Raw genomic sequence first — 14,523 nt, forward strand, 5'->3', positions numbered from 1 at the left:
TTGGCTTTTTAATCTGTCTTTTGTATTCTAAGATGGCTCTGGAGAATGACAACTTATACACTTTTCACTGTACTCCTGTACTCGAGTATGCATGACAATAAATTCTAATCATAAATGAGTTTGAGATGAAGCAGTGATTTGCCTGCACTTCTTTCAATTCACTAGACTATTCGCTGTTCACACTGCGGTCTCCGCTATACTGGGGAGACAAAGCACAGACTGGTTGACCGCTTCGCAGAGCACCTATGCTTTGTCTGCAACAATGATCCAATGCTCCCAATTCAATTTGGGTGGCATGATTGTCATAGTTGAATAGCTGAAGGTATATGGAGGCCGCAAGTTGTGGGTATGAGACTGGCAACATTGATAAGTGCGTAAGGGTGAAGTGGAACATATGAATGTGAAGCATAATTGATACGGAGTAATAGAAATCTGGTGCATTGAACAGTGTGAGAGGTTGTCACTGCTGTCAGTGGAATATGGAATTTGAAGAAACATTCACTGACATTGATATGTTATCCAATGCCATTAAACATTTACTGACAGAATATTCCAAACCTCAAAAGCCAAATCCGGCACATTGACCTCCACGGCTATCAGCTCACATTCCTTTCATAGTGTCTGGGCCTCCTGATCCCTTGTGGTGAGAAGGCCTCTCTCTTCCCTTCCATCTCCCATGCAAAAGTTTTCAGCACCACATCCGAGCATCGAAGACCTTTCCCCCTGGTCTGTTCCTTCATCGTTTTGGTATTCTCTTACTCAGAGATAATTTCCCAGCAACTTTCAGCGTTTCGGCCGCCAGGAGGCACCTGCCCTTGAAGAGATTGAATTGGTTTTAAGAAGTACAGACTATGATTTTAATTGATGTTAGCCTATCACGAGTCTGAGTCCTGACTGAGCCACACTGAGCAGACGGTTTGGGGTGTGTGTAGATGTTACAATCACGGAAGTGACCGAGCAGCACAAAGTTTTCACCTCGGTTCAACACGGGTAATTGTGCAATACTATCACCAGAAAGTAATGAGAGATGGAGAGTTAATTTCTGGCCTTACTGGTAATGTCTTACTCCCAAGAATAAAATTTTAAAATGTGGAGCATATAATCTCAATGGAACTAGAACAGGAGTGAATATTCAAAAAGCAATGTAAAAGTATAAAAATCATAGCCAATCCTTTGGAATGTCTTTAGGTTTCTGGTATAACAGGCCATTCCATTTTGAACCTACAGAATTCTGCTTTACTTGAGCTCCTGATTTAGGCAGGTTCACTTGATGTCATTTCCCTTCAAAACATTGGTGTTGACAAAATTTCTGATGCAAATTAACTGCAATTTGGAACTCAGTGTTCTGAAACTGGTCCAAATTAAGGGCTGAGGCTGCACTTCAGGGAAGGTTTTAGCAAGATATCCTCAGAACCTTACACTCTCTGGTTCCGTTTCCAAATGATCCAACATCATCTGACTTTGTTAATGATGTACCGATCCATTATCACAACAGCCTTAATACCTTAAACTACACAATTTGGTCATTTCATTCCCAGCACAAACTTTGCCTACACAAAAAAAATGTCTTTCTCGTACCAAATCAGCCTGGCTTATCGCTGCCTTCTCATTCAATATTTTTATGTTTCGAAAATAATTTGGTGTTCTGTTTAATTTTAGCCATTGTGGTCAAGAGGTCACTGGCCCAAAATTGGACATTCCAAATTGACCAACAGAGAATTCAGACTTGAAAGAAAATTGGCTAAACCAAGTTAAACAGCAGTTATCAGCTCCAGAGAACAGCAGAAAGCAAGATCAAAGAGGTTACAAATGTTCAAGGGACAAGTTTCAACTGAAAGTGATCAATTCTTTCTCCGATACACAACCAGCCTGAGGGTTGTGTACAGGAGACGAATCGATCAGACTTTCTGGCATCGTGGCTGCCTGAGTATGCAAATGGTGTGACCACATTGGATGATTTGAACCCAGCTGATGCCCGCATTGGACAAGAGTCATAGAACATTCTGGAAAATCAGGAATTGGGGAGGGGGTGGGGTGCAATAGGAACACACACCTGGACATTGTCCCACTCAGTAAAGATTTTGCAAGGACTTAATGGGTCTCAGCAGTGGAGCTCCGACCATCTGGCAAGAGAGAGAGAAAATTCACCCTGACTTGTGAGACGCACCTTCATGGAAGAGAGCCAGCCCTATGACAGAGAAGAAGGAGGTTCCAACAGCCCAGCTCAAACACATAGATAGGAAAGGGGGCAACCACCTGGAAACCGATATCCATTTCAAGCCTACCGACTCCTGCAGCTACCTAGATTACACCTCCTCTCACCCACCTTCCTGCAAAAATCCCATCCCCTATTCCCAGTTCCTTCGCCTCCACTGCATCTGCTCCTGACATGAGGCATCCCACTCCCGGACATCCCAGATGTCCTCGTTCTTCAAGGGCCGCAGCTTCCCCTCCACAGTGGTCGAAAGCACCCTCGACCGTGTCTCTCGCATTTCCCGCAACTCATCCCTCACACCCCCTCCCTGCAATAACAACCAAAACAGAATCCCCTCGTCCTCACGTACCACCCTACCAACCTCCGGATCCAGCACTTCCGCCATCTGCAATCTGACCCCACCACCAAAGACATTTTTCCCTCCCAACCCTTATCTGCTTTCCGGAGGGACCACTCTCTCTGTGACTCCCTTGTCCGCTCCACACTCCCCATCAGCCCCACCACCCCCAGCACTTTTCCCTGCAACCGCAGGAAGCGCTACACCTGCCTCTACACCTCCCCACTCACCCCCATCCCAGGCCCCAAGAAGACCTTCCACATCAAACAGATGTTCACCTGCACATCTGCTAATGTGGTATATTGTATCCGCTGTACCCGGTGTGGCTTCCTCTACATCGGGGAAACCAAGCAGAGGCTTGGGGACCGCTTTCTGGAACACCTACGCTCGGTTCACACTAAACAACTGCACCTCCCAGTCACGAACCATTTCAACTCCCCCTCCCATTCCTCGGACGATATGTCCATCCTGTGCCTCCTGCAGTGCCACATTGATGCCACCCGAAGGTTGCAGGAACAGCATCTCATATTTTGCTTGGGAACCCTATGGCAGCCCAATGGTATCAATGTGGACTTCACAAGCTTCAAAATCTCCCCTCCGCCGACCGCATCCCAAAACCAGCCTCCCTAACCTATCCTTCCTCCCACCTATTCGCTCCTCCCACCTCAAGCCCCACCCCCATCTCCTACCTACTAGCCTCATCCCACCTCCTTGACCTGTCCGTCCTCCCTGGACTGACCTATCCCCTCCCTAACTCCACACCTACACTCACCTTTACTGGCGCCAATCCCGCGTCTTTGACCTGTCTTTCTCCTCTCCACCTATCTTCTCCTTTCTCCATCTTCTATCCGCCTCCCCCTCTCTCCCTATTTATTTCAGAATCGCCTTCCCCTCCCCCATTTCTGAAGAAGGGTCTAGGCCAGAAACGTCAGCCTTCCTGCTCCTCTGATGCTGCTTGGCCTGCTGTGTTCATCCAGCTCTACACCTTGTTATCTCAGATTCTCCAGCATTGGCAGTTCCTACTATCTCTTTAACATAGATGGGTAATATCCTTTCTCAGACAGAGAGAGTCTGATACAGTGTAAATATTGTGGAAATTTAGAAAAAGCTCACATTGTGCTTTTAATAAGGTATGTTATGTTAGCAAAATCGATCTATACTGCAAACCGAATTCTGCGCACCTTTCTCTGCCTCACTGACAAGAGCACTTGTGTAATGTGTTTTTAATGCATAAACTGGTTGAAGTGTCCCTGGATGGTCTTTGATTCAATGGCTTAGCATAACCTCTCAAGCTGAGTCCCACCAAATGGGAACTCACGGACATCCAATCTGACCCTGTATTAAAACACATCATGGCCAGGATTCAAGTGGGTGAAGGTTTCTAACCAGTGATTGGGCTGTAACCAAGTGCTTGTAACATGAGAAGGACAAACAACCCAGAGTTAGTACAAGATTTGGGAGCCACAGAAAACAGGGGCAAGGATGCCGAATGCAGGGTCCGAAGACCCGCGGAGGGGCAAGAAGCTGAATATTGGGGATGAGACCTACAAGGATACAGAGAAGCCAGAATCAAGGCAGGGTCCCGTGAGGTAAGAGATAGTGAAAGAGGTCAGGGACCCAGAGTCACAGAAAAGCTAAAAAAGCAGCTACTATAGTGTAAGGGACCCACAAGACAGCGATAGAAATAGAGAGCAGTAAATTGAAAGAAAATAAATGTACAGAGCCCAGGGTGGAAGGCAGTACTAAGAAAGCACCTTAAGAAGTGACCCAGATGGGTAGACCATTACAGTGAGTAAATATCAGACCCATGACCCAAGGGACAGAAATGCTGGAGGCAGTGTAGAAATCTGTAGGGAATTGCACTTTCAGCCACAGCAAGCCTATAGCATTAGCCAGCTGCATGGAGCAGCTGAGACATAGACAATGGGAGAGGGTGAAGCTCAATAAGGAAGTGAAACAGGAACTGGAGAAAGTAAAAGTCCGAGCAGGAGCAGAGGAACCAAGTGAACGTGGTATACTTGGGACAGTTTCATACCCAGTGCGATAGAGTGTATCAGGAGACACAGCGCATGGTCAGTGATCACTGACTGACAAATACAAAAACCTACAGGTTGTGCTCAGCGTCCTGCACTAAAGAAAACAGAGCCCACACTGTGGACCGTTCAAAATGCCAGCACAAGATTGGAAAGTTAAAGTTGCAACTTTCTGTGCCAATCAGATGGGGACAGTGATTATGGAATAGATTGGAAGGAAAGGGAAGAACAAGCCCGAAAATACACTGAGAGCTGCAAAGGCTGAGGACCCTCACTTGCATGTCCAGAGGGAGGAGATCTTTCAGCACCCCCAGGATCTGACCCTGCCCCGTTGAACCCACTGACCACAACCTATCAGGGCTGCCAGAAAGATAATCCAATAAATATATATAATTGGTGCAATTGGCAAAGATGGCAAAAAAGTTCCCAATATTTGAGCGCAGGGCTGACCCCCACCCCCATATGTTTTCGACAGCACCTACCAAGAAAGGGTTCTCCACAGGCTCAACAATGTCGAGGAGGTAAAATTAATGTTGATATGACTTATCTCCACGATCCATTCTGCCTTCCCTAATGCTCTGAATGTGGGAGGAGGGGAGCTACAGGTCGTGAAAAGGCTGTAGAACACAACAGAGGAAAGCCTATGGAGGGATTAAATAAGTGTAGGCAGCAAAAGGGAGAGTACCCAACTGCATTTGCCAGGTGCCTGTGGACACAGTTCACAGGAGTCTTTCCTAAACTAGATCAGACTGTGCTGACACTGTAAAGCAGGGCAAATTAAATCCAAAGATGACAGTGAGGCAGAGAGGAAAGCTTGTGAAAATTTTGATGCCACAGTCAAACACCCACACAGAACGATGGGGGTAAGGATAACAGCCTGGGCTTGGGAGAGTGAATTCTGAATCAGAGCACCCCAAATCAGGCTAGAGAAAAATGTACCCAGTTAAAAACTCCAAACCCTAGCTCCCTGTGGAGGAACAAAGTGATGTGACCAAAATATCGGGAGTTATTATTGGAGCCATCCATCTCCACACGGCCACCACATAGTGAGAGATCAGGATCAGCGGCAGGGAGATGAAAGGTAGAAGCCCCTGTCGCCACAATGGAAACGTTACAATTGTGGGCACACAGGATACTTCACAATTGACTGCAGGATACCCAAGCAGTTAGCAGCGCGCACCCCCCACCCCCTTCCCCCACCAAGCCCCAGTTGGATACACTCCCCAAAGTGTGATGGAGCTCTGCCTGTCCTCAGTGGACGTGCTGCTTCACATGGAACAGTGTGGGCTGGCCCCTGATAGAGACCGAGGTAGAAAGCTGGTCCGTTGAGTTTTAATGAGACACAAGAGGTGTCCAGAATGACACTTAACACATCCAGAGATCCTGATAACACATGGCGCATCGATAAAAAAAATGTCTTGAGCGGTTCACTGGGCACCTGCAGAAGTGGGCAGAGACAGAACCTATAGGATTTAAACTGGGAGACTGAGTCTGTCATAACTCAGCAATGTTGGTTCATCTCCATTCAGACACTGAGTACACTTTAAGTTCAGACTTCATGAGGAAGTGTAATTTCTGTTTTGACTAGGTCAATTGTTGTATTTGGCAAATGCCCGAGCTCAATGAGGCTCCAGCGGAGATTGCGATCGACACACGCAGAGGATTTGTACCATGGGTGAACTGTACCACAGGAATGTCCGAGGATCCAGCAATACAGGCAATTCTCACTGAGCACAAGGGTGGTTAGCCAGTCACAAACATGACTGTGGAAGTATAGAGGGCAAGGTAGTGATAGACTGACCAGACCCAGTGTTACAAAGACAATACGCTTCTCTCCCAGCAGGCAGAGGGGGATTGGCCAAGGTTATCAGCAGCTTGGTAAAACAAAGAGTCTTACACCCTGTAGCATCTACCAATAACTTGCCAATACAGCTGGTTAAGAAACCAGATGGCTCTTGGCAGCTATCCATTGATTACAGGGAACTAAATAAAACCAGCCCAATCACAGCACTGGCAGTAATGACTAACATCAAAACCATGATGATGGAGGCCCCACGCGTAAAATATCTCACTGCACTGGAGATTAGATGGGTTTTGGCCCAAACCCCTCCACTGACACTGGCAATTAAACACACCTTCATATTTCAGGGCCAACAATGCACAAAGACTGTTTACCCAAGGGTTTTCACAATTTTCCGTCAATATTTCATAAGAGACTGGTTAAAGTTCAAGAAACGTTTGCCCGACTCGACAGCTTGGCACAGTACGTGGACATAATCTCCTTCTGCAGACAGGGGCAAGGATTGAACATTTCACACTGCAAAAGGAACGATAACCCTCCACTCCACCCCAGGACTAAAAATTAACGCAAGAAGGTGCAGATCAGGAGGTCCCAGGTCTCATCCTTGTAAGTATGATAGCTCAGCAGAAACACAAAACAGAAGGGAAAGCATCGAGACCATGACTTGTTTGCCGCTCCCCGGGGATGACAGCTCATTGCCTTTCTTTCTGGGGTCAGTGGGATACCGTTGGGACCATATCGATGGTTTTGTTACTAAAACTGCCCCACTCGTTGACTTCCTTTAAAGAAATGCCCTGGGGGAATCGACTGAACAGGACACAGACACTGTTGCTGAATCAAAACGGGCACTGCTGGAGGACCCCATATACATACCTGACCCAGAATTTCCCTTCACTTAGAATTTGCAGCCACAGATGCCATACTGGCAGTCATACTTCCCCAAGAACAACACAATAAACTAGGACCAGTAGACTACGCCTTTCAGACTCTTTCTCCAGTGGAGAAGCACTTGTTAGCCATGTTGTGGGTAATAGAACAGTTTGCTGATACTATCAGCCTGAACCCCCCACCTATTCTGATGGAACACAGCCCCATTCAACTTTTGCTGGATGGCAGGATTAAAGATGGTACAGTCAGTCAAAAATCACGTAGCACACTGGACCTTAATGTTACAGGGTTGCATCATTGTACCAAAGTGCCTACCTTCCTAGCTGACCATCTAAGCTAAGGATAGAACCCCATGAGTGTCAGGTAGTGGCAAGGTATGTCCTCAAGGGACTATTTGCACCAAGACAAAATGAGGGAAGACCCAAAGGAATCTGGGGAACAGGAGAATGCACCCCCCCAACATTGCCTGTAGATTGATCCTCTATAGTGGATGGTGGACACTGAAAGACATGGTTGTGGTATATATGGATTTGGAGAGACAGAGATGAACCCCTAATAGGGTTAGTGCTGAAGTTCCCCAACAAAATGAGCACTCAGGCTACTGAGCTAGCAGCTGTAATCTATATAGTCAGCCCCCTGAAAACTGTCCCCCACCAGCAGACAGGCACTCAGACAGTGTGTACATCTGTAACAGTTTAACTGATGTCCTGCCTCTTTGGGAAGTATAAGCCTTGTATAGCAAGTGGGAGGACAAGTTAAGTACTAAAGACGACTTGATGTCAAAGATGGACAGTATGTGGTTCTGATCCAGGGCTGAAATCAAGTGATTTCTCAATGTCACAATATCCCGGGTCAACAAGGGACAGAGCCACGACTGACAGAATTAAAAGATTCCGTTGGTGCCCAGAAATGGGAAAAGACATAAAACATTACATCAAGAATTGTATTGTGCCCAGAATAATCTGAACAAATATGTCAATAAAAGAGAGTTAAGGCATAATAAGACAGTGGCAGGTCTGTGGACTGACCTTTAAATAGACTATGATGGCCTCTATCACCTTGTAGAACGGGATTTAAAGATATCTTGGTCTTAGTGGGCATGTTGAGCAAATGAGTAGAGGCATTCCCCATTCGAACAATCGCAGCTAAAGTTGCAATGAACATCTTAATTCAGCACATTAACACTAGATAGGCTCTTCCCCACAATATAGATTCAGACTAGACTAGCATTAATTGGGCAGGAGTCCTCATATCCCAGCTCTATGTGGTTTTCCCACTGGAGGCAAGTGAATGTGAGGACAGTAAGTCCATCCCAACAAATCCATGATGTTTGGGTGTAACAACCAGCAGGTTGTGTGTAAGAAAACAAATGGGTGCTCACATTATTGCTACAGAAGCCACAACGGTCAAAATTAAGGGATTGTGTTTGTGGGCATAAAAAGAAAAAAAAATAAATCATTACATCAAAAATTGTATCATCTGCACAATGAACAATCAAAAAACCCCTACATTGTGGAAAGAAGCCATTCAGCCCATTCAGTCTTCAGTGACCCTCCAAAGAGCATCCCACACAGACCCAGTCTCACACTTGTAACCTGTAATTGGGCAGGAGTCCCCTGTAACCCTGCATTTCCTAAGTCAAAGAAAGATGCCACATGAAAAAATGTCATGCGGATTATGTTACAATGCAAGTTTGGAATAACCATAGAAACATTTGGGCGGCAGAAATATAAATTTACCCCACGAGAGCAGACAAACGTATACACGTGAAAAAATGCAAACAATCTCATGAAAAACCAAGGCAAAATGCGTTCAAGTCTTTTATGTTGATAAACATTGTCCATGATGTGAAACAAAACTAAAAACTCATAAACAAAAGCAGCGGTCCTCTCTGTTCCAAGGATATAACTTTTACAAGAAAGTAGACAATTTTCAAAAAATGAGCTAAACAACCAGAGATAAGAGTCATCAGGTCATACTGCATGGAATCAGACCCTTCAGTCAAACTAGTCCACGCTGACCATAATCCCAAACTAAACTAGCCCCACCTGCCTGTGCTTGGCCCATATCCTTCCAAACCTTTCCTATTCATGGACTTATCCAAATGACTTTTAAACGTCATCCACTACATTCTCTGATAGTTCATTCCATACATGAACCACTCTCAGTGTAAAAAATTTGCCCCTCATGTCCTTTTTAAATCTTCTCCTCTCACTTTAAAAATACGCCCCTACTTTTGAACTCCCCCACACTAGGGAATAGATCTTTGCCATTCACCTTATCTGTGCACGTCATGATTTTATAAACTTCAATAAAGTCACTCCTCAACCTTCTATGCTCCAGTGAAAAAAGACCCAGCTTTTCCAGTCTATTTTTATACCTCAAACTCTCATAAGAACATGAGAAGTAGGAGCAGGAATAGGCCATCTGGCCCTTCGAGCCTGCTCTGCTATTCAATAAGATCCTGGCTGATCTTTTCGTGGACTCAGCTCCACTTACTCACCCACTCGCCATAACCCTTAATTCCTTTACTGTTCAAAAATCTATCTATCTTTGTCTTAAAAACATTCAACAAGGCAGCCTTAACTGCTTCACAAGGACTTCAACAGATTCACAACCCTTTGGGAGAAGAGGTTTCTGCTCAACTCAGTCCTAAATCTGCTCCCCCTTATTTTGAAGCTAAACCCCCTAGTTCTAGTTTCACCTACCAGTGGGAACAACTTCCCTGCTTCTATCTTATCTATTCCCCTCATAATTTTATAAGTTTCTATAAGATCCCCCCTCATTCTTCTAAATTCTAATGAGTGTAGTCCCAGTCTACTCAATCTCTCCTCATAACCCAACTCTCTCAACTCCAGAATCAACCCAGTGAATCTCCTCTGCACCCCTCCAGGGCCTGTACATCTTTCTCAGGTAAGGAGACCAATACTCTACACTGTACTCCAGGTACTTTGCCTCACCAGCACCGTATACACCTGTAGCGTAACCTCCCTGTTTTTAAACTCCATCCCTTTAGCAATGAAGGACAACATTCCATTTGCCTTCTTAATTACCTGCTGCACCTGCAAACCAACATTTTGTGATTCATGCACAAGGACACCCAGGTCCTTCTGAACATCAATATGCTGCAATTTTTCACCACGTAAATAATAGTACATTTTGCTGTTATTCTTATCGAAATGTATGACTTCACATTTACCCACATTGCACTCCATCTGCCAGTACCTTGTCCACACACTTAACCTATCTATATCTTTCTGCAGATTTTCAGTGTTCTCTGCACATTTGCACTACTACTCATCTTAGTATCATCTGCAAACTTTGACACACTACACTTGGTCTCCAACTCCAAATCATCTATGTAAATTGTAAACAATTGCAGTCCCAACACTGATCCCTGAGGCACACCACTAGCTGGCAATTTCCAGCAATATTCTGGTAAATCTTTTCTGAATGCTCCCCATTTTAATAATATCCTTCCAATAACAGGGAAAACAGAAGTACACACAGTACTCCAGAAGAGACTTCACCAATGTCTTGTACAACCTCAACATGATGTCCCAACTGTTGTACTGAAAGGTTTGAGCAATGAAGGCAAGCATTAACTTAACTATTCTGTCTACCTGTGACATAAATTTCAAAGAATTATGTCCCTGAACCCCTAGCTCTTGCTGTTTTACAACACCACCCAGGGCCCTACCATGAATTGTATAAGTCCTGTCCTTCCTTATACGAAAGAAACAATACTGGTTATGTGTGCAAAACAGTCTCTACTTCATACAAAACACCATGAGAAGAAGGTTTCCACCTTCTGAGGTATACTTGTATACTCTAGCAGCAAGCCAGAGAGAGAGGTGTTGGCCAGTGAACAGGGTGGTGTGTTAAAATGGCAGGCAATAGGTAGCTCAGGGCTTTTTTTGCGAGCATAACGTAGATGTTCTGCGAAGCGGTCACCTAGTCTACACCGAAAATTGATGGCAAGAAGGTTATAGAAGGTGAGGACCTAGAAACTATCATTATCACTAAGGAGGCAGTGCTGGGCAAGCTAATGGGGCTAAAGGTAGACAAGTCTCCTGGCCTTGATTAAATGCATCCTAGGGTACTAAAAGAGGTGATGTGGGAAATAGCAAAGGCACTAGTAATTATTTACCAAAATTCACTGGACTCTGGGATGATTCCCGCACGATTGGAAAACAGCCAATGTGACACCACTGTTTAAAAAAGGAAGTAGACAAAAAGCAGGTAACTATAGGCCAGTTAGCTTAACTTCAGTTGTGGGGAAAATGCTTGAATCTATCATTAAGGAAGAAATAGCAAGACATCTGGATATAAATTGTCCCATTGGGAACACCCAGCATGGGTTCATGAAGGGTAGGTCATGTTTAACTAATTTGGTGGAATTCTTTGAGGACATTACTTGCATGGTGGACAATGGGGAACCTGTGGATGTGATGTATTTAGATTTCCAGAAGGCATTTGACAAGGTGCCACACCAAAGGCTGCTACATAAGATGAAGTTGCACGGTAGTACAGGTAATGTATTGGCATGGATAGAGGATTGGTTGATCAGTAGAAAGCAAAGAGTAGGGGTAAATGGGTGTTTTTCTGGTTGGCGGTCAGTGGTTAGTGGCGTGCCTCAGGGATCAGTGTTGGGACCGCAATTGTTTACAATTTACACAGATGATTTGGAGTTGGGGACTAAGTGTGGTGTGTCAAAATTTGCAGATGACACTAAGATGAGTGGTAGAGCTAAGTGTGCAGAAGACACTGAAAGTCTGCAGAGGGATATAGATAGTCGAAGTGAGTGGGCAAAGGTCTGGCAGATGGAGTACAATGTTGATAAGTGTGAGGTCATCCATTTTGGTAGGAATAACAGGAAAATGAACTATGTTTTAAATGGTAAAAAATTGCAGCATGCTGCTGTGCAGAGGGACTTGGGTGTCCTTGTGCATGAATCGCTAAAAGTAGGATTGCAGGTGCAGCAGGTAATTAAAAAGGCAAATGGAATTTTGTCTGCCATTGCTCGCGGGATGGAGTTTAAATACAGGGAGGCTATGCTGCAGCTGTATAGAGTCCTGGTGAGGCCACACCTGGAGTACTGTGTGCAGTTTTGGTCTCCTTCCTTGAGAAGGGATATACTAGCACTGGAGGGGGTGCAGAGGAGATTTACTCGGTTGATTCCAGAGTTGAGAGGGTTGGATTATGAGGAGAGACTGATTAGGCTGGGATTATACTCATTGGAATTCAGAAGAATGAGGGGAGATCTTATAGAAACATATAAGATTATGAAGGGAATAGATAAGGTGGAGGCAGGGAGATTGTTTCCGTTAGCAGGTGAAACTAGGACTAGGGGGCATCGCCTCAAAATAAAGGGAAGCAGATGTAGGACTGAGGTCAGGAGGAACTTCTTCACCCAAAGGGTTGTGAATCTGTGGAATTCCCTGCCCAGTGAAGCGGTTGAAGCTGCCTCGCTGAATGTTTTTAAGGCAAGGCTAGATAAATTTTTGAACAGTAAAGGAATTAAGGGTTATGGTGAGCAGGCAGGTAAGTGGAGCTGAGTCTCAAAAAGATCAGCCATGATCTTATTAAATGGCGGGGCTGGCTCGAGGGGCCAGATGGCCTACTCCTGCTCCTAGTTCTTATGTTCTTATGTTCATTTCCCCAGTGTACAGGAGACGTCATTGTGAGCAGCAAATGCAGTTGACTAAATTGTAGGAAGTGCAGGTGAAGCGTTGCTTCACCTGGAAGATATGTTTGGGCCCTTGGATAGTGGGGAGGGAGGAGTTAAATGGGCAGGTGTTGCACCTTTGCCGGTTACAGGGGAAGGTGCCATAGGGCTGTGGGGCGTGTCGGGGGTGAAGGACGAGTGGACCAGGATGTCCTGGAGAGAACAGACCCTAAGGACAGCAGACAAGGGAGGAGAGGGGAATATGTGTCTGGTGGTGGCATTTTGCTGGAGGTGGTGGAAATGGCGTCTGATGATCTTCTGGATGTGGATGCTGGTGGGATGGTAGGTAAGGACAAGGGGAACCCTATTGTTGTTGCGGGAGGGAAGAGAAGGGGTGCAGGCGAAAGTGTGGGAGATGGGTCGGACCTGGTTACTAAAGTTACTAAAAAGATTGATGATGGCAAAGCAGTAGACACTGTTTACTTGGATTTTAATAAAGTCTTTGACAAGGTTCCACATGGTAGACAAATTCGTAAAATTAGGTCACATGGGTTTCAGAGTGAGCTTGCCAATTGGATGCATAATTGGCTTAACGGCAGGAGACAGAGTGTGGTGGAGGGGGGCTGTTTCTCACACTGGTGGCCTATCACTAGTGGTGTTCCACTGGGATCATTCCCGGGTCCTCTTTTATTTGTCATTTATAGAAATTGATTTGGATGAGAATATAGAAGGCATGGTTAGGAAGTTTGTCATCTGCAAATTGGTGGCAGAGTAGACAGTGAAGAAGATTTTCTAAGATTACAAAGTGATCTTGATGAAGTGGGTCAACGGGCTGAAAAATGGCAGGTGGAGTTCAATCTGGATAAAAGCGAGGTATTGCATTTTGGTACAACAAACAAGGGAATGGTTTGTATAATTAATGGTAGGACCATTGGTAGCATTGTAGAATAGAGGGACCTAGGGGTGCAGGTACACAATTCTCACTGGTCTTTTAAGGTGTCAACCTTCCACATTCTTCCTCAAGCAGATTACCTATCCATCTGCATGGGCATTCATTTGTAAAATCAAAGTCTTGGGTGAGAAGACATAGCAGTAAACAATGAATATTTCTTTTACATTTTTGTATAATGGGTTAAATGTGGTGAAAGAAGAACTTGGGGGAAGAGGTATTATAAAGGCCACGTAGCCTGAATGGATTAAAATTGAAGCCTTTGTGTAGCTCCAAGCACCAAGATATAAGTGACTGACTCAGGGAGAGGCTACAGAAACAGAATTTGCTGGAAAAGCTCAGCAGGTCTGGCAGCACCTGTGAAGAAAAAAATCAGAGTTAACAGTTCGCGTCCGGTGACCCTTCCTCAGAACTGATGGAAAACGTTGGTTTATATGCAAAAAGTGGGGAGGAGGATGGGGTAGGGAGTAAACGTTAGGATGGAGCCCAAAGAGAAAGAAGAGCAGTTGGATACACAAAGGAGTTGATTACGATCTTTAAGAGGGTGGATAGTTGTTAATGGGGATTGTTAGTGACTGACAATAGGAGGTATGTAATGGCAGGCTATGTGATAACAAGAGATAGTAGGAACT

At 45.0% G+C, this 14,523-nt stretch overlaps 1 pseudogene; it reads right to left on the reverse strand.

The window, feature by feature from the left end:
• LOC109927867 overlaps positions 1-14,523 on the reverse strand; it is a 91,583-nt pseudogene that overhangs the window by 330 nt on the left and 76,730 nt on the right.

Source organism: Rhincodon typus, chromosome 14 (genome assembly GCF_021869965.1).
Source record: "Rhincodon typus isolate 14 chromosome 14, sRhiTyp1.1, whole genome shotgun sequence".
NCBI lineage: Eukaryota > Metazoa > Chordata > Chondrichthyes > Orectolobiformes > Rhincodontidae > Rhincodon > Rhincodon typus.